The sequence below is a fragment of the Mustela nivalis genome (assembly GCF_964662115.1).
Source record: "Mustela nivalis genome assembly, chromosome: 2".
Lineage (NCBI taxonomy): Eukaryota > Metazoa > Chordata > Mammalia > Carnivora > Mustelidae > Mustela > Mustela nivalis.
The window spans coordinates 85839149-85859932 of record NC_139021.1 but is presented as its reverse complement, the minus strand read 5'-3'; the positions used below and the strand labels follow the sequence as shown (position 1 = coordinate 85859932).

At 37.3% G+C, this 20784-nt stretch overlaps 1 protein-coding gene across 4 annotated transcripts in view; it reads right to left on the bottom strand.

Moving 5' to 3' along the window:
• ST18 (ST18 C2H2C-type zinc finger transcription factor) overlaps nucleotides 1-20784 on the bottom strand; it is a 336134-nt gene that overhangs the window by 232191 nt on the left and 83159 nt on the right. The window contains exon 5 of one of the 4 annotated variants that reach the window (XM_082720103.1): nucleotides 18784-18850. The exons of the other annotated variants lie outside the window; for them this stretch is intronic. The gene's annotated coding sequence lies outside the window, so the exon portion shown is untranslated. The remainder of the gene's footprint in view (nucleotides 1-18783; nucleotides 18851-20784) is intronic. 4 annotated transcript variants of the gene reach the window in all.

The window sequence follows — 20784 nt, the reverse complement described above, 5'->3', positions numbered from 1 at the left end:
GCATTATGTGAAATGTCAAAGGCAACCAAAAGAAGAACAAAAAGTATCATAAGCTAATATTGGGATGAAAAGAGGGAAGAAGAGAAGGATAGGGTAAAGGTGATCACTGCTCAACTTTCTTGTTGGGGAGTTGATATATATTTTCTAAAATTAATTTAATAAAAATATACACAGCAACATCCTTAACCATTAGTGACTGCTCACTGTGTTTCAGGCCCTATTCCAAGCACTTTTATATATTTATGCATTTAATTCTCACAATAATTGTAAAAGAATAATGAAGAAATTTGGACAGAGATGTTAAAGAACCTACCCAGAAAAATCTGTCTGGAGAAACGGAGAAGGCTGGACTCTAATCCACCTAGCTTGGCTTCAGAGGCTGTGCGTTTCATCACTGCATAGGCTGCCCCTCTTAAAATAGCACTGCCAATGGGTCAGACTTTAATAGTCTAAATTTGTTTTATGAATTGACTTACATCTTTGAAATATTGATATATATAAAGTGGGCAGTAATTCACTCCTTATTATACAGATGACAAAATTAAGGACTGATATCATTAGCAACACATCCGAGGTCAATCATATCATCTAAAACTATGAAAGTGGTGATGGGAGGAAAGAAAGAATTTTTAAAAGTTGCCTCTGAGAAGTAAGACAAAAGTGAATTTAGAGATGGCGGCATTTCATTAGTAGTTCTTCTGTATTATTTGACATGTATGTGTGTATGTGTTTGTAAATGTTCTCCTCTTCCAGGGCACCGAATCTAACTCTTCTGAGAGGGATCTTGCAGCTAGGCCCTTTACATATGGAGGGACAGTTCTTGCGAATGAAATATGATCTGTGTCAGCACTTCAGGGTAAGTATGCCTTCTCAACCGCATCTCTCTCCCCCCTTGCAGCAGCTGCTCAGAGAGGATGCCCATGACTCAGAGGGAGGATCCAGGGTCCAAGAGTGACTACACAGGGCCCTCCTCACACATGTTCTCCATGAGTGCATGGAGTTGGACTGTGAAGTGACAGAAAACTGATAAAATTTTGGAGCCACCTGTTAGAGCGCTGATCTTATGCTGACTCATAGGCCACAAATGCAGAGATTGCTATGTATTCCCAGTCTCCCCTTTTTCAATACCAGAGGATGGAAAATTGAACTCCATGAGCCAAATCTGGACTAAAGCCTGTTTTTCAGTGGTCCATGAGATAAGAATAGCTTTTATAGGAGTTGGAAAAAGAAAGGAAAGGAGGAGGAGGTGGTGGATAAGAAAAAAGGAAGAGAGGAAAGGGAAGAAAAAAGGAGAAAAAAAAGGAGGAGAAGGAACAGATACTGTATGTGGTCCATAGAGCCTAAAATAGTTTCTATCTGGCTCTTTATAGAAATCATTCAGTAACCCCATTTCTATAGTAGGAGCTGGGCAAGTAGCTGCCCCAGATGAAGACTATATTTCTCGGTCTTTATTGGCAACTGCAACCATAAGACTTTGCACTGGATAAGGCTAAAGCAAAAGTATCATAGGCAACTTCTGAGCATCTTTGTTAAAAGTAGCTGGCATGCAGGGCCCCGGGGTGTCTCAGCTGGTTAAGCATCCAATGCTTGATTTTAGCTTAGGTCTTGATCTCAGGGTCCTGGGTCTTGAGTCTGCTTGAGATTCTCTCTCTCCCTCTCCCTCTATCCTTCCTCCCACTCATTCTCTCCCCCACCCCATTCTCTCTCCCTAAAATAAATAAATAAATAAATAAATAAATAAATAAATAAATAAATAAAATCTTTAAAAAAAAAAAAAACAGGTGGCCTGCATCATGACTATACCTTCTTGTTAGCCTTTTATTCTTCCTCCTGGCTGGAGAAATGATGTAGAGTTTGTGTCCCCATGGGCATTGTAGAATAAAGCTGTCATATTTATCCTGGACTGCCCGTATTCTGTTTTATGTAAGTGAGGAATGCATTTCTATGTTGGTAAATCCTTGTTATGTTGAGTCTTTGCTTCTCCCAGCTAAACTGACTGCTAACCAATAAAACATGTGAATGTATTACTCCATTTTTTAAAAATTGTAGCTTACTCAAAAGTGTGTTTCATAGAGTTTGAGCCCATCCCAAAAAAACAGACTAAAAATTGGTCATGATCTCATATTATAAGATAATACTTTTTTAATTGAAATGAAATTTTCATTTAACACTGTTTCCTGGGGCAAATATAAAGGAAGAGTATTAAGTAGAAACTGACTTGCAGAGGCCAAAATAAAATAAAGCTCTGATTTCCAGCACAAATAAGTAGTTCAACTCATATGAATCTAGTTTTTCTCTGTATCAGTCAGGGCCCTGTTGGGAAACAGATGGTACATTCAAACTGGGTAATTTGAAGAGTGTTAAGAGACTGCAACTGTGTGAGCAGGATAGGGGAAACAGTAAGGCATGAATAAAGTAGAGCATGAAAGAGTGGGGGGAGAGGGCAGCTACCTGGGGAGGCCCTCTAAATGGAGCGGTGGCTTCTGAGAGAGGCATACTTCCCACAGCAGTCCTTCTCAGAGGTATGCCAGGGTCCAAGACACCAACTTCACACCCTTCCCATTCTACAGGCTCTCATCCATAGAACCTGATCTGAGCTTTGAAGAAGAAACAGGACAGGCAGGGTAGGGAGCAAAGGGAGCAGTAATATCCATCCAATTAATCCATCCTCTCTAAAGAGAGAAGACCAGAAGTTTGTCTTCTAAAATATCCAGTGATGTTCGGACTTACTGAATTAGTAAACTCAGGAAAAATAACTGATTCTGTTAGAAGCCCTTATTCAATGTCCCAATCGTTATAGCCCATTAGGGAAAAAGGCACACAGTGGACTGCTGCACCAGAAAGAGTTTTCTAAAAACCCATGGAAAATGAACTTTTGCAATGTGTGTGGTCTTGAGACAAACTACTGTGGTGAGGTCCTGGGTTAAATATGCAAGGTCACATTCACAGAGTGGAGACACACAGATCTAGGGAATTAGACATCATGGAAATACCAGAGGGCACTTGTTACCATCACTATTTTAGCATGAAATGAAGGACAATAATTCTTTGTTTGGAAAACATGACAACAACAAATCAAATGTACTCATTTTCTAAGTGTTGCAAACTCATTCCAAACTGTTGAGATAGACTACAACCAGACCTCCATGTGCCTAGAGTGGGACGGGAGGAAGCAAAGACAGAGGCCTTTGGACACTCCTCTATCTAACTTTCACCATAGCACTTACCCTATCATTACTGGATATTTGCTTATCTATTTGCTTTTTGACTGTTGGTCCCGAGAAATATATGCGTCTTCATAGCCACAACAGAAAATATGTCTATCTTCGTACCTCCAGGTAGATGTTCAGTAAGTGTTTGTTAAATGAGTATCAAAATGCATTCATTTCTGAGGTACTATTTGGTATAGGGCTAACATAGCACAAAGTCAATAATTTCAGAATAACTAAGTATCACGCTGAAAGATATTAACACCTGATGAAATGAGACAACCATAAACTCTCTTTTCAAGTGATTCCTCCTCCAAGATGCCTCTCACAATAAATAAAATTGCTACCTCTCTGTGTCCTTGGTGGCCCAATCAGTTGAGCCTCTGACTCTTGGTTTCGGCTCAGGTCATGATCCCAAAGTCCTGGGGTCAAGTGCCCCATTGGGCTCCACCCTCAGTGGGGAATCTGCTTCACCTCTCTCTCCCCTCTCCCCCTGCTGGCTCACTCTCACTCTAAAACAAATAAGGAAGTCTTTTTTAAAAAATTGCTACCTCTGCTAAATCTCTAAAGTCCTTTGACTTACCTTTTAAATACTTCAGTCATTTTTTCCTACACAACAATTATTTCTTGCTACTACATCATCGTGAACAGATTCTTTGAAGAAAAAGGACAAATTGCACGTGTTTTTTATCCTTAGTGGAGGACAATAAATACATATTGAATCAGTGAGAATGAGATATACTAGCACCCTTGTAACATAAAGACATCTCTTCTATCATCTTTGACATCATTTTTCACATACCTTCTATATAATTCTGAAAGCAAACATGAGCCTGGATTGCCTTGTCAAGTGGAACTAAAGCTACTTACACCACCTCAAGTGGGAGAGAAAAAAGGCTTTTAAAAAATCAAATGTGCTCTTCACATATTTGTAATATTATTTGTATGTATGAAGATTTGAGGGCCAACTTATTTTGAGTTCAAATTTGAACTCCATTAATCTAGGTAGATTAATTTCAAGGCAAAATGGCTTGACTTTTGGGGTGCTTCCCAATAAAGAATAAGCTATTAGAAATCTAGAATCTAATATTATGTAGAAAACAAATAATTTTTACATACATAGTCACAGAGTTTGAGGAGAATAATTCAATCACTGGTCTCAATAGATGTTAAATACTGGAATCAATTTTATAGCAATAAAAAAAAATGTATTCAAGTAACAGTGATGGAAATTCAGAAAAACAATGTACCTGTGGCTTTGATGAAAACCTAAAGCTGTGCAGCTCTTAGAGCTGGAAACTGGATGGATGAAAGAGCCAGAAATGCAAAGTGTAGCTTATTTGGCAGGTACCAATGCCAAACAGAGCACCTGCCCCCCACTTCTTCATACACTCATATGCTTTGGCATGGTTTACCATGTCTGCAAAAAGTGACTCTTGAGAAGAGGAATGTGATGGAAAGACAATAGAGACGAAGTCAGCCTGTACTGCATTTGGCTCATGCAAGGCCATGAGGCTCTGCCTTCTGCAAGCACCAGATTCAGTCACATGTTGCATCATGCAAGATTTTCTCCAGACCCAAGCAACGGGGTGAGTACAGACACATCAGCATCTTCCAGTGGTTATATTTTTCATCAAACAAGGGGGAAAAAAGTCATGAATCCCAGAGAGTATTCAGGGATTCCATAATGTCCACTTTTCCCAGAATCTATGTGTGCATCCTCTTTCTATATATTTATGATTTTAGTTTAAATGAAAGTAACAGTGGCAGCTGAAAAACCCCCTCAGACAAGCCTAGAACAATATTCCAGGAGAAGATAGACATAAGATGCTTAAGGCATTGGACCAGTAAGAATTTAGGGAGCATCTATCATCTGCCAAGCATTGGGAATAAGTATACTGAATATAATGGCTTGACTTTTGGGGTGCCCATGTCCCAGTGGGATGAAGGTGGTGTGTGTTCAGTCTGCATTAGTGAGAACCTAGTAAGTGAAACCTCTAGACAGGGGAAGAAATCCCTAATAACTATAGTTGAGGAAGAACTAACAGTTGACTAACCAGCTATGTCATAGGCACTAGGCTAACCTAAACTACCTCACTTCCCACTCACAAGTGTTCTGAGGGTTAGATGAACTTTATACCATTTTACAAATGGCAAACTGAAGTTCAGTGTGGACTGAAATAACCAAGCTATGCTCTCACAACTATTATGGTTGATTCAGGTTTCATCCAGCCCAGTCTAATTCTCAACTCATGTGTTATACTATGCAAAATAAGTCAGTCAGGGAAAGACAAATACCATATGAGTTCACTCATATGTGGAATCTAAGGGGGGAAAAAAACCCAGATAAATATAGAGGGGGAAAAAAGAGAGGCAAACCAGAAAACAGACTCTTAACCATGGAGAACAAACTGAAGGTTATTGGAGAGGAGGTAGGTTGGGCATGGGTTAAATGGGTGAAGGGTTAAGAAGGCACTTATGATGAACAGTGGATGTTGTACATAAATGATATACCACTAGATTATACACCTGAAACTAATGGTACATTGTATGTTAACTAACTGGAATTTGGGGCATGTGGGTGGCTTCATTGGTTAACTGTCTGCCTTCAGCTCAGATCATGATTCCCGTGTCCTGGGATTGAGCCCTGCATAGGTCTCCCTGCTCAGTGTGGAGCCTGCTTATCCCCCTTCCTCTCTCTCCCTCTGCCTCTCCTCCTGCTTATGCTGTCTCTCTCTCAAATATATAAATAAAATCCTAAAAAAAAAAAAAAAACTAGCTGGAATTTAAACTAAAACTTGAAAAAAAATTTTTTAAATAAAATAAACTTATGTGCTTTCCACTATCCCACATTGTGTTTTCCCTTAACACAGGCAGCAACCTCTTTGACCTCACCCACAGCAACATCTTCCTAGGAACATCGCCAAAGGCAAGGGAAGCAAGGGCAAAAATGAACTATTGGGATTTCATCAAGATCAAAAGCTTTTGCACAGCAAAGGAAACAGTTAACAAAATCAAAAGACAACTGACAGAATGGAAGAAGATATTTGCAAACGACATATCAGATAAAGGACTAGTGTCCAGAATCTATAAAGTACTTAGCAAACTCAACACCCAAAGAACAAATAATCCAATCAAAAAATGGGCAGAGGACATGAACAGACATTTCTGCAAAGAAGACATCCAGATGGCCAACAGACACATGAAAAAGTGCTCCATATTGGGCGCCTGGGTGGCTCAGTGGGTTAGGCCGCTGCCTTCGGCTCAGGTCATGATCTCAGGGTCCTGGGATCGAGTCCCGCATCGGGCTCTCTGCTCAGCAGGGAGCCTGCTTCCTCCTCTCTCTCTCTCTCTCTGCCTGCCTCTCTGCCTACTTGTGATCTCTCTCTCTGTCAAATAAATAAATAAAATATTTAAAAAAAAAAAAGTGCTCCATATCACTCGGCATCAGGGAAATACAAATCAAAACCACAATGCGATATCACCTCACACCAGTCAGAATGGCTAAAATCAACAAGTCAGGAAATGACAGATGCTGGCGAGGATGCGGAGAAAGGGGAACCCTCCTACATTGTTGGTGGGAATGCAAGCTGGTGCAACCTCTCTGGAAAACAGCATGGAGGTTCCTCAAAATGTTGAAAATAGAACTGCCCTATGACCCAGCAATTGCACTATTGAGTATTTACCCTAAAAATACAAATGTAGTGATCCAAAGGGGCACATGCACCCGAATGTTTATAGCAGCAATGTCCACAATAGCCAAACTATGGAAAGAACCTAGATGTCCATCAACAGATGAATGGATCAAGAAGAAGTGGTATATATACACAATGGAATACTATGCAGGCATCAAAAGAAATAAAATCTTGCCATTTGCGACAACATGGATGGAACTAGAGCGTATCATGCTTAGTGAAATAAGTCAAGCGGAGAAAGACAACTATCATATGATCTCCCTGATATGAGGAAGTGGTGATGCAACATGGGGGCTTAAGTGGGTAGGAGAAGAATAAATGAAACAAGATGGGATTGGGAGGGAGACAAACCATAAGTGACTCTTAATCTCACAAAACAAACTGAGGGTTGCTGGGGGAAGGGGGTTTGGGAGAAGGGGGTGGGATTATGGACACTGGGGAGGGTATGTGCTTTGGTGAGTGCTGTGAAGTGTGTAAACCTGGTGATTCACAGACCTGTACCCCTGGGGATAAAAATATATGTTTATAAAAAATAAAAAATAAAAAATAAAAAAAAAAACCACTTACAAGACAAGTGGCCTAGCCTCAAGAGGTCTGCCATGTATTACATGGATGTAATACACAAGAATAGCATATCATAAGATGGAAATGTGTGCTATGAAACAAATAGAATGTGCCAATGTGGGAGAGTTCTTAGATAATTATAATAATAGTAATATTTATTGAGTATTTAATAATATACCTAACATTATTCTAAGCACTTTACATGTTTTTGTCTAAATTTGAAAAGTATAAAATAAACTTAATCTTTCTTAGACGCCTTATTGTAAATAAATCGTTTTAAAGCCCCCATATATAACATGTTGTAAATAATATTTTTAAACAACAAATAATATCTGTAGGATATTGAGAAAAACAAAAAAATGGTTGAGAGGAGATAAAACAGAAAGTTTGGTACCAGAAAGTTTCCAGTCTAGAAACATACTCTCAGAAACATACACAAAAAAATGTATGAGCAACTAGGAATTAACATGAAAAAATGAACTATTTACATAAATATTAATGCGATTCAAAGTAAATGTATTCTGATTGAAATAAGAGTTTTGCTCGGGTGTTTTAAAGCATTTCCCAGAGAAGAATGGAAAGATAATTATAGGTACGGGAAATGGACTAAAACTAAACAAATAAAAGAAGAAATGATTGAATATAATAAGATAATTAGTCTAACTTACCTAGCATAGTGCCCCACGAAAAGAGAACACTCAGTGAATGCCAATTTCTATCTCTTCCTTCAACCCTGCTTTAGCTAAGAGTCTTAGTTCCAGGAGATAGAAAATACAACTCCATCTGCTTTAAACCAAGCAGTGTTATTTAATGGCCTGTGATGGAGCTGCAGAGTCTAGAAGACACCTCTGCGTTTCCCAGCCCTTTTCCCCGGCTCTTCCCTCCAGGGAAACCAACTCCACCTGGTAAATGCCTTCTTTCAAGTCCAGGCTTTCACCCTCCCGACCCAAATCCAGCACCAAAGAAAGAACTTATCTTTTCAAAGTTTGAATAATTGTCCTATACTTGTTATTCACTAGCCAGAACTGAATGATATGCTCACCCATTGGCCACTGAAAGGGCCTTTGCTTTTATTTTAAATGAAATGGGGAATTATTGGATGCTACGAAACCAGGAGTGACATGATCTAACTTAGCTTTTAGAATCACTCTAGCTGTAGGAGTGAGGGTAGGACTTGAATGTCCAGTCAGAAGTCTCTAACAGCAATCTTAAGAGTTGTAATGGTAACCTGGACCTGGGTAGTGCCAGGAGGTTGTGAGAAATGGTCAGATCCAAAATACAATAACTTCAGGGCAGGACCAAGACAATTTCTTGAATGACTGGATGTGATATAAGAGAGAAAAAGAAGAGTCAAGAATAATTTTTTAAGCCTGAGTAACCAGAAAGATGGACTATTCTTAATTGAAATTGAACAGGTGTCTTATTTATTAGACAAAATCAAGATATTTATCAAATATCCAAGTGAAAACCTTGAGGAAGCAAATGGATACTCTGTATTTGAGTTCAGAAGTGAAGTCTGATCTGGGCATCTAATAATATAAATACAGATAGAAAAGAGACAAGGAAAAAGGGTTGAGCTCTGGAGTCCTCCACTGTTGGTGAGAAGGAGGGATATAAAAGGGAAAGTGAGAAAAGTTAACCAGTGAGATAGGAAGAAACTCAAGAGTGGTGTCTAATGCCTTATGAAGATGGAGAGCAAGTTAGAGAGAGAAATAGTGTCAGACTTAAAGAGGGCCAAGACAGACATCTCTACACAGCCCACTTACAACACTGGTAGTTGTGGCAGTTGGGGCAAGACCACAAACAGAAGCTCCTCATGTGTCTAAATATTTGAAAGTTATAAATCAAATCCAAAGACTGCTACTTAAAAATGTATCCCATTCTCCTGAATTAAGAACCATATTTTTCTACATGCCTAGAAGGCCCTATTCAAATTGAGAATTTTTAGACTCCTCAGGACTCTACAGGGAACTCAACAACACAGAACTACTGAACCCATCCCTTCCCCTCCCACAGGGTTAGGTGTCTTGCATAGACAGGTACGAACATCCCAGCCTACTCTTAAATTTAGGAAAGATAAAATTTCTTCTCTGTGTGTACACACCCATGTCCACAGAACCAAAATGATGTTCGCCACTTGGAGCCAGTATCCTTCCCTCTAGACCATGCTCTGGTAACTAGGATTATGGACTTGCCTGAACCTGACTCCTGGGCCTCTGTGAACTCCTCCCCAGGATTGTCAAAGAGCAGCAATTTGCAGGAATACAAACAAAATGAAGACATTTGTGTGAGGATATCCACATTTGTGAATGATGACCGTAAATATCACTAAAAAAGAAGATATAAAGCTAGACAGAAAATTGCAGTCTAGGGAACTCCAGAACTCCATCCCTCCACAAAGACCATCAAAAAGCTGGGTAAAAATGAAAAACAAAACAAAAAACCTTTCAGAATCAGCTTTTACAGTAGAATCCAGCCTGAAACACACAACATATCAGAGGGAGGCTTGGTGATTAAAGAAGCTGCTACTTTGCAGTAAGAAAGCTCAGTGACATTTAAATTTTTCTATGAAGTCTAGTTCTGTGAAAAATACAATCGATATTCGGTATGAAAAGTACTGGATAGTATGAACATTTTCACAATATTAATGTGAACATGGTATGTCTTTCTATGGTATGGAATGAAATTTCCATGGTATGGAAACATAGTATGTTTGTGTCATCTTCAGTTTCATTCATTGATGTTCCATAGTTTTCAGAGTATAGGTCTTTCACTTCCTTGGGTAAGTTTATTCCTAAGTAATTTATAGTCTTTGGTGCAATTCTAAGTTGAACTGTTCCCTTTTTTAAAAGATTTTATTTATTTGACAGAGAGAGAGCACAAGTAGGGGGTGCAGCAGAGGGAGAGGGAGAAGCAAACTCTCCACTGATCAGGGAGCCCAACATGGGGCTTGATCCCAGGACCCTGGAATCATGACCTGAGCTGAGGCAGTTGTTTAACTGACTGAGCCACCTAGATGACCCAGTTTGTTAAATTTCCCTATTTGTTATTCTTGTATAGATATGCAACAGAGTTCTATATATTAATTTTGCATCCTGAAACTTCACTGAATTCATCTATTGCTTCTAATAGGTTGTTGGGTTTTTGTTTGTTTGTTTGTTTGTTTTGTGGAGTCTTTAAGATTTTCTATGTATAATATCATGTTATCACAAATAGTGACATTTTAACTTCTTCTTATCAGTTTGGATGCTTTTTATTTATTTTTCTTATGGTTGTTGTAGTTAAGACCTGCAGTACTATGTTGAACAGAAGTTGTGAGAGTGGACATCATTGTCTTTTTTCTGATCTTAAGGAAAAAGCTCTCAATTTTTCACCACTTAGCATATTAGCTGTGGGTTTGTAATATACAGCCTTTATTTATGTTGAGGTATGTTCCCTCTAAACCCACTTTGTTGAGTTTTGTCAAATGCTTTTTCCACATCTATTCAGACGATCATATGATTTTTGTCCTTTGATAGGTTAATATGGCCTATTACATTAATTCATGCATGTTAAACCATCCTTGCATCTAAGGGAATAAATTGAATTTGATTACAGTGTATGAGTTTTTATTGTGCTGGTAAATTTCATTTGTTAGTATTTTGTTAAGGATTACTTGCATCTAGATATTCTACTTGCATCATGGATATTAGCCTGTAATCTTCTTTCTTTTTAGTGTCTTTTCTGGATTTGGTATCAACATAATGCTGGGCTCAAAATTAATTTGGAAATGTTTCCTTTTATTTAATTTTTTTGAAGAGTTTAAGGAGTATTGGTGTTAATTCTTCTGTAAATGTTTGGTAGTATTTACCAGTGAAAACATCTGGTCCTGAGCTTTTTATTATTGGGACAAGGGTTTTAAAAGTTAAATATGCTCAAAGGGCCAAAGGAAACCATAAACAAAGAACTAACTAAAAATAAATAAATAAAAATAAAAAATAAAAAAATAACAAGTATCACCAAATAGAGAATATCAATAAAGAGACAGAAATCATCAAAGTAAACCAAGCAGAAATTCTGGAGCTGAAAAATACAATAACTGAAATTCAAAATTTATTAGAAGGGCTCAACAGCACATTTAATCAGAAGGAAGAAAGAATCAGTGAATGTGAATATAGAACAATTGAGATAACTCAATCTGAGGATCAGGAAGAGAAAAGGATGACAGAAAATGAACGGAGTCTAAGAGATACATGGGAAACTATTAAGTAGACTAACATGTGCATAACGTATGCAGAATAGTTGAAGAAAAAATGGCCAAATCCTCCAAAAAATGATGAAAGACAAGAATCTATCCTTCCAAAAGCAAAACAAACTCCAAGCAAAATAAATTCTAAAAGATCAACACTGAGACAGCTTATAGTCAAATTAATAAAAGACAACGACAAAGTGAGAATTTTGAAAGCATCAAGAGAAGTGACTTGGGGTGCCTGGGTGGCTCTGTCAGTTAATCATCTGACTCTTGATTTCAGCTCAGACTATGATCTCAGGGTCAGAAGATTCAAGCCCCATATAGGGACTCCATACTGGGTGTGGAGCATGCTTACGATTATTTCTCTCTCCCCCTCTCTCTGCCCCTGTAGCCCCTTCTAAAATAAATAAGTAAATAAATAAATAAATAGGTAAAATCTTTAAAAAGAGGAGATAAGTGACTTGTAACACACAGGGGACATACATAATATTAACAGCCAATTTTCCTTCAAAAACCATGGAGACCAGAAGATAGTGGGATGACATATTTAAAGTGCTCAAAGCAGAAACTGTCAAGTAAGAATTCTGTGTCCAGCAAAAATGGAGACATTAATCAATAAAAATGAAAGGAGATGAACACAAACTAAATGAGTTCATTGCTAGTAGAGTTGTCCTTCAAGAAGTCCTAACAAGTGGGGTACTTGTGTGGCTTAGTTAACTCAGAGTTAAGTATCCAACTCTTTAATTTTGGCTCAGGTGATGATCTTGGGATCATGAGATCGAACTCCACATTGGGCTCCCTGAGAAGCAGAGAATCTGCTTGAGATTTTTTTTCCCTCTCTCCCTCCCTATGCCCCTCCCCCTGCTCATGTTCTCTCTTTTTCCCTCAAAAAAAAAAATAAATAAAATCTTCTAAAAATTAAAAAAAACTATCCAACTATATACTGCTTATAAGAGACTCTATTTATTTTGTTAAAAGATTTTATTTATTTATTTGACAGAAAGATCACAAATAGGCAGAGAGACAGGCAGAGAGAGAGGAGGAAGCAGGCTCCCTGCTGAGCAGAGAGCCCGATGTGGGGCTCTATCCCAGGATCCTGGGATCATGAGCTGAGCCAAAGGCAGAGGCTTAACATACTGAGCCACCCAGGTGCCCCAAGAGACTCACTTTAGAGCCAAAGACACAACCAGGTTGAAAGTGAAAGAATGGCAAAAGGAATTGCAAGGAAATAGTAACCCAAAGTGAGCTGTGGTATTTATACTAATATGAGAAAACAACCCTTTAAACAAAAACAATAGAGACAAAACCAAACCAAACCAAAAAGTGGGTTTTTTGAAAAGATCAACAAAACTGGTAAATTTTTATCTAACCTTACCCTCCAAAATGAGAAAAAAAACTCAGAGTACAAAAATCACAAATAAAAGTGGGAAGATTGTAACTAACTTTATTACAAAAAAACCAGAAAGAATCATAAGAGAATGTTTTGAATAATTGCACACCAATAAATTAAATGAACTAGATGAAATGGACACGGTCCCAGAAACATACAAACTACTAAAACTGACTTAATAAGATATAGAAAATCTGAATAGATCTCTAGCAAACAATTGATTGAATCAATAATCAAAAAGACCTCTCAATAAAGAAAAGGCCAAGATCAGATGGCTTCATTGGTGAATTCCATCAAACATTTAAAAAATTTTTGCCAAACCTTCCTCAAACTCTTCCAAGAAAATAGAAAAGGCGGGTATACTCCCAAACTCATTCTATGAGGTCAGCATTACCCTCATATCGAAACCAGATAAAGACATTACTGCAAAACAAACAAACAAACAAACAAAAAAACTGTAGATCAATATCCTTTATGAATATAATATACAAAATTCTTCAATAAAGTGCCAGCAAACCAAATCTGGTAGTATATTAAGATTATACTCTATGACTCAGTAGAATTTATCCCAGAAATCCAAGAGTCAACCTATGGAAATCAATCAGTGTAATACATTGCATTAATTAAAGAAAAACCCACATGTGAATTGCAATTGTTAAACAGAACAAGTATTTGAAAAAATCCAACATCTTTTTATGACAAAAACACTCAGCGAACTAGAAACAAAGACAATTTCCTCCAAATAATAAAGGACATTTAAGCAACTAGATAGTATTGATGGTGGCACTACACTGAATATACTAAATGTTACTGAATCGCACACTTCCAGATGGATTGTTAGGTGATTTTTACTTCAATTAAAGAAAAGAAGGAGAATGAGGAAGAAGAAAAAGAGAAGGCAAAGTAGTCATAATGGACAAGACTGATGAGTGTCCTGCTTTTACAAGATTTCCATTCTAACGTGAACATATAAGAAGCAAAGAAGTATCTAATACTTGCTGAAAATTTACTCTGTGCCAGGCACTATTCTAAGTACTTTGAATGCAAAATTATGAACTCATTAGAATTATCTAATGAAGTAGATTATCTTCTTTTTTAAACATAAAGAAATTAGGATCAGAGAGATAAAACACCTTATCCAAAGTCAAATATCCCTAAAGTGGAGCAATTTAAGCCAAAAAGTCTATCTTTAGAGATTATGTCCATAACCCTATATAATGCTGTGCTGGGGCTTGGGGGTGTGAAATAAGCAGGGTATAGAGATGGAACTGCTGAAATCTCTACATAGCCTACTAACACACACTTTGATTACTATAATTAAATTTGACTGATACACAGTAAGATTGATAAAAGTACACAGTAAATAGTCTGAAAGTTTTTGAGAGAACATGGAACGTTCAGCATGGCTTGCATTCACTTGAGATAAGAATAGATACAGCAACAAACAGAAAACCAAATCCAATTAAAATTTGCATTGTTAACCATAAAATCAAGTCATTTTCAAACTTCTTGTTGAATCACCAAGTCACATAAAATTAGTGTAAGAGGTTAATTTAAATATTATCAAATCCAACTTCATCCTTCATTAGCTAACGAGAAGGTTGCAGAGAAGTTAGATAGCTTGCTACTTTGTGCCACATTTTACACCTCGATCCCCTAAATCTTAAGGCATCAATCTTTGTAGTATATTTTACCTATAACTCTATAAATCTAGCTATCAAAGTTCAGAGAGTTGGTATGCAAAATAATTTTAAATAAAAAATTACATGAAATACTTAGGCTGAACTTTTTTTATAAGCATATATGTATATGTGTGTTTTTATATGTTTAAAATATTTATATGTATGCTTAATTCAGTCTACATAATTAAATATAAATAGATTATGGTACATCTTTTCACATTTCAGCTTTTGCATCTTAACACAATATTGCAATATTTGGGTTTCAAATGGTGCAAAAAATTATTATACCTAAACAAACATTTCCTCAAAATACGAAAGAAGATGTGATGAGAAAATAGAAGTAAGAGCTAGGAAATCCTACAGCATCTTATAAAAAATCAAGTGAACTGGGGAAAATTTGAGGTATTACTGAGTTTTGCTAAGCCCTAGATAAGTGTTGGTAAGTATTTTTATATTTATTATGCCTCTGTGTTACAAGAAAAATGTCATGCATATGTATTAAATTCACTTTTACTTAAGTTGTGGATAATATAATTGTTGAGGAGCTACTTAACGTCCAGTAAGTTTTTTGAGTTTTACAAAGCCTTCCTTCTCCCTCTGAACAAGCAAGTGGTGTTTTGCCAGCACAGAACAGAGCTTGAACAGGGGGCAGATTGAGTTTGGTTCTAAACTTAGAGCACACAAATTTGAGTGACTGCCAAGCCTGCTGAAATGTGTTTTCTCCAATCTTCTTAAAGTGCATGAGGATTTCAAAGGAAAAATTGTAAAGCCTTCCATTGTGAATTTTCTCTTAGTATTGAATATTTCCTGAATTGCAAACCACATAATAAATACAAAATTGGGATGTTTTTATCAAGTCCTGGTCACAGTATATTTCAGTTTAGTATATTTTCCCCAAAATGCTATCTTATAACATTTTAAGCTTATGAATTAGTTTCCTTTATTTAAATATAAAAACAATTAATCTTGCCAATTACGGTTTTTAAATGAATCTACCCCCAATAATCAAAGAAGCAAGAAGTGGATCAGAGAGATATATAAAAAAAGACAATGTTTAATCAATAAGGTTCTCAATTTATGATCATACCAAAGAGTCTAAGATGATTCACTAGAGTCTTAAAGGGGGATGGGAAAGTGTTTGTGAAATCAACAGATTGATCCCAACATATGGAAGCATCGAAGGCGACTGGAAGTGGGAGAAGGGAGAGAAAGGACATGCAAAACAAGGTGCCTTGTCCATCAGTTCACTCCCTGCCAATAAAATGAAAAACATGTCATGGAGAATTTTCCATTTAAATGGGATGACATTTAAATAATTCCTTTTGTTCATTTTTTTTTAAGACTGATCGCTTAATTCATAAAGCAGTAATTTTGCATCTTTCTATCCCTTTTTAAAACTTTCTTCACCTAATTTCAAATCTCAATCTTTTGTGTTGCTGCTAAACGATGCTAAGGAAGATGCAGGCGTCTCAAAGAGGACGAAAGAGTTAACACCAGCAAGAATACAGTCTTTAATTATGAAAAGAAGCTGGTATTTGGGATCATGCTGAGAGGTGGGATTTTATTTCTAGATTTCATTTATTAGTGATCATTTTAACTGATTAAGGATCAGTTCTGTATTTCCATCTCTGCAATTCCAAGCATTTGTTGTTTTCACACTTTGATTTTTTTTTTCCTTTCAGGATGAAACCCAATATGTCTGAAGATGATTTTTCTATAGGTTTTGCTTTCGTATTAGATTAATTATGAATATATCTATATTCTTGGCACTTTGAATTAATATTCTGGTTCAGAATTTTGAAAACATTTCCTTGTTTTTAAGAGAAAGATTATAAAATCAGCTTTATTTCATTTTATTTGATGGGGTGGTGAACATGAACTTGGAAGTCAAGGTGGGTTTTCTTTGTCAATTCAAGTTAGCTAACAGCTTCAGTGATGGTCACATTTGCAAATAAGGTAATGGCATTTCCCAGACATTTAAGGTTTATACCCCTGTATTGGCATAAATGTATGTTGCATAAATATAATGTTTTTAAAGGTAGATAAAAGCAGTGTCACTAAACTATTTTGCCAGAAATCAAGTCAAACCAAGAAATATCTAATTGGCACCTAGCAGTCCTGGGCAGCATACCCACTGTTTGTTAGGCTGCCTCAGTTCAAATGTTATTTCCACCAATCTGTGACATCAGGCAAATTTATCTTCCATTTGTCTAGGTTTCCTCATCTATAAAATTAGGCCATCATAACAAAACTTCATGTAACATAGGACTAGTGTAAGAATTAAATGAGTTAATACTTAGAACAATGCCTGGCACACATAATAAGAGTTCAATTCTTATTAGATATTATTATGTAACACATAAATTTTCCTTGCAGAATTCAGCAAATACCATTTTTCAATGCCCTTCCTGAAACTTTAGTGAGAAAACAGGCAATCTATGACACATGGGTACTTAAATTTTAGCTATTCAAATATAAAGTATCTGGTAGATTTCAGATTGTTCCTTCTAGCACTTTGAGCAAGCAGCACAAAGATTACCTTGCAGGCTCATTCCTACATATGATTTCTTTGGTACCCAAGATCCACATACTCTAAACCCCAGCAGCAGACATCCATCCTTCCCTTGTGAAACCGATCTTCAAGTACAAACCCTAAATTTACGAGAGAGGTGTGTTTAATCTCCTTCAGTGACTGAAGATTTGTCTATTTCGGCTTTATATCCCGCCATCTTTTGCTTCATATATCCCGCCATCTTTTGAGGCCATGTTATTATGAGTGTAGACATTTCCATTTTTCCATTTTTCTGGTGAATTAGCCCATCTTTGGATTATTTAGGGATGTCTTCCAAGTTGCTTCCTTTTAATCTTTATGTATTTTTGTCTCATGCTCAGCACATTAGTTAATAACAAAACTATTATGGAAGATCGGTTGCTATCATGGGCTCTGCTTGAATTCCACACATCATGGAAAGCTCTATGCTCCATATTTTTAAGTATGCCATTATACTCCTGGATGGCTAAACTGGCAAAGTCTGTGTTTTTATGATAATATCAAAATTGGCTTATAACATTTCAACCAGCAATGCCTTTTTATTCAGGCATTCAACATTTATTTCACATATTCCATGTGCTAGGCCTCAGCTGGATGAAAAACACAAATAAGGAACACTCCTGGCTCTCAGTTTGGTTATAACTTAGCAATGTAGAAAAATTAAAGTGTTTTTTTGTAGGATAACATCATTGTTCATTCTGAATATTATCATGGTGGATATCAATTGTGTGTGTGTGTGTGTGTGTGTGTGTGTGTGTGTAGTTTTTCTATAATTTCAGAACTTTTAGGACAACTATAATCCAGTTTTATAAAAGTGACGCTGGTCCTAATTCTTAGTGCTTTCTCTGGAGAGGTTGCTTTGTGGAGTAAGGAAATATGGGAATTGCTGGCAAAAGTCATGTGACCCATTCAAAACATGGGAGAGACTGACATTGCTCTTCTAAATCTTCCAACCTGGGGTGCTTGTTAGCCTGCGTGGCTAACCTGCGTGGTTAAGCCTCTGCCTTCAGCTCAGGTCATGATCTCAGGGTCCTGGGATCGAGCCCCACATCGGGCTCTCTGTTCAGCAGGGATCCCACTTCCCCCTTCCCCTCTGCCTCCCCCTCGGTCTCCCCCTTTGCCTGCCTCCCCTTCCATCTGCCTCTCTGCCTACTTGTGATCTCTCTCTCTGTTAAATAAATAAATAAAATCTTAAAAAAAAGCAAAAGTTTAAATCTTCCAACCTGATAAGATGTGGCACAAAGAACACACTCTTTTTTGTAAAGGTGTCATTCCTCACCCCACTGTTGGAGCTTTGTGGACACTTTCCTGACATTACCAATTGATTATTCAGAAACCTGAATAATCTTTAAGCTGTTGTTTCAGGCAATTTACACTCCTTACTTGTAAAACAAGGGCTGAAGCAAGATTTCATTGATAATTAGATTATGACCTCTTATTATTGCATGGGTCTCTCAATACCTCCATTTCTCAATTCAGTTGCCAGCCTTCTTTTTTTTCTTTCCATCCTCTAGTACACTGGCCCATACTGTAAAAGACAATGAAATGAGAAAATCAAAGAAAATTTCACAAGACCAACTCTGAAAGGAAAAGGACTCTGGTTACTGGTGAGTTAGAACCAAGCCCAGGGAGGAGCATGTCTTTTGTGCTGCATTTCATGACCTTTGAAATCTCTTCTCCCCAGGACAGCTTGCCTCTGAGTGGGTATGCATGATCAATACGTGCTTGTGGAATGAGAAAACCTGGAAATGCTAATTTTGGGCATAAGCACTTCAAATACTATTTGAAAGGAATAACAGATTGAATTATGCAGAGGAAATGAAGACATTTCAAATGTTCTCTTATCATTAAGACCCAAACTACTGACACCAACATCTATTTTTCAACCTGAGAGGCATTCACCAGACACATGCTGGTTAAATGAGTGTATGATCTTTTCCTGCCCAAGACTAGGGCAATGACAGTGGTGGTGAGGGTGACCACAGAAAGTAGGGGGAAGAATGGGCGTCACCCTCCACCCATAGGAATTGCAGCATTACGTTTGCATCACTTATTCCCACGGAAAATTCCCTCAGACATTTTTTCACATACAGGCACAGAAATATGATGATAGGAAAGCAAACACAAACTAATAAAACTCAACATTTATATAATGTTTTGTATAATGTGCCTATCTCCTAATTCCTCCTACTTGAATACTGTAATATATTTTGCAGATGCAAAATCTGAATTTCAACAAAGCTAAGTGACTTACTTAGTCTGGAACAAGAGCCCAGATTCCACAGCCTGATTCTGTCTATTTAATCACCGCAAATCAGCCCCAAACTGAAGGATACGTTTATCTCCTTAGAATAAAAATCAGGGACTGAGTTAGGATTATAAATATAAATATAAGTATAAACACAAATATAAATATAACCAACAATTAAGTTAGAAATCTGTTCTAAAGAGAAGCAAAGGAAATGGATATGCTCCTGGCAAAAATATTTCCAAAAAAATTATATGACTAAAGTGTTCTAAACATAGCATGTATCTTCTTATAGCAAATCATCCTTTCATAGGCAGAAACTGTTTTTTTAAAAAATCTTAGATTCTTTATTTTTGTGACTATACTGTAACAGATTAATAAAGATAATAATTTGCAGATATTTGTACTTAGAAGAACCCAACGCAGTTTTAAGTGTGTAAAACACAGTTTCAAATAAATTTCATGAATTATCTCACCAGACAACATAATAACCTTTGAAGGAATTACCATTGTTGCTACTTTTCAGCTAAGGCAAATGAGACTCAGAGAGGGTATAGCATTTGTCCAGAATCCGTCTGTTCCTAGGAAGTCAAGGTAGGATTTGAACTCTGGGACTCTGCCTCTGGGACCTCAATCACAACAGGTTCTACACTGGGAATGCTAACCAATAGTCCATCTGTCCCACAGCCCCCACAGATGCCTTACCACCTTTGCAGCCCATACCTGCCCAACCCACTCCCTTCTCTGGCCTGAACAACTGTATACTCTCCTCACTGGCTTCCAGTTTCAATGTGGCCATGTACACATATGTTCCTTTCTACCTCAAACAATGTGATCTTCATAAACTATCAATTCTATCATGTTTTTCCCCTCTCCTCAAAACTCCTCAGTGGCTTCTCAACCACTAACAACAATGCCTACAGTCCTTACCTTGGCCCATAATGCCCCACAAGACCTGACTTCTTCTCTCTTCCCAATCTGATTTCCTTCCCCAATCATGCTGGACTTCCTGCTACTCTTAAATAAGCCTTGTTCCTTTTCTTTTAGGACTTTTGTACTTGCTGTTCCCCCTGCTTGGTATATTTACCCAATGATATGCAACAGGGCTTGTCTTCTTACTTCATTTCACTGCTCACACCACTTCCTGAAAGGAGCCTTTGACATCCCTTAGTAAACTAAAGCGTACCTCCCCCTCTACTTTATCACTGGCTATT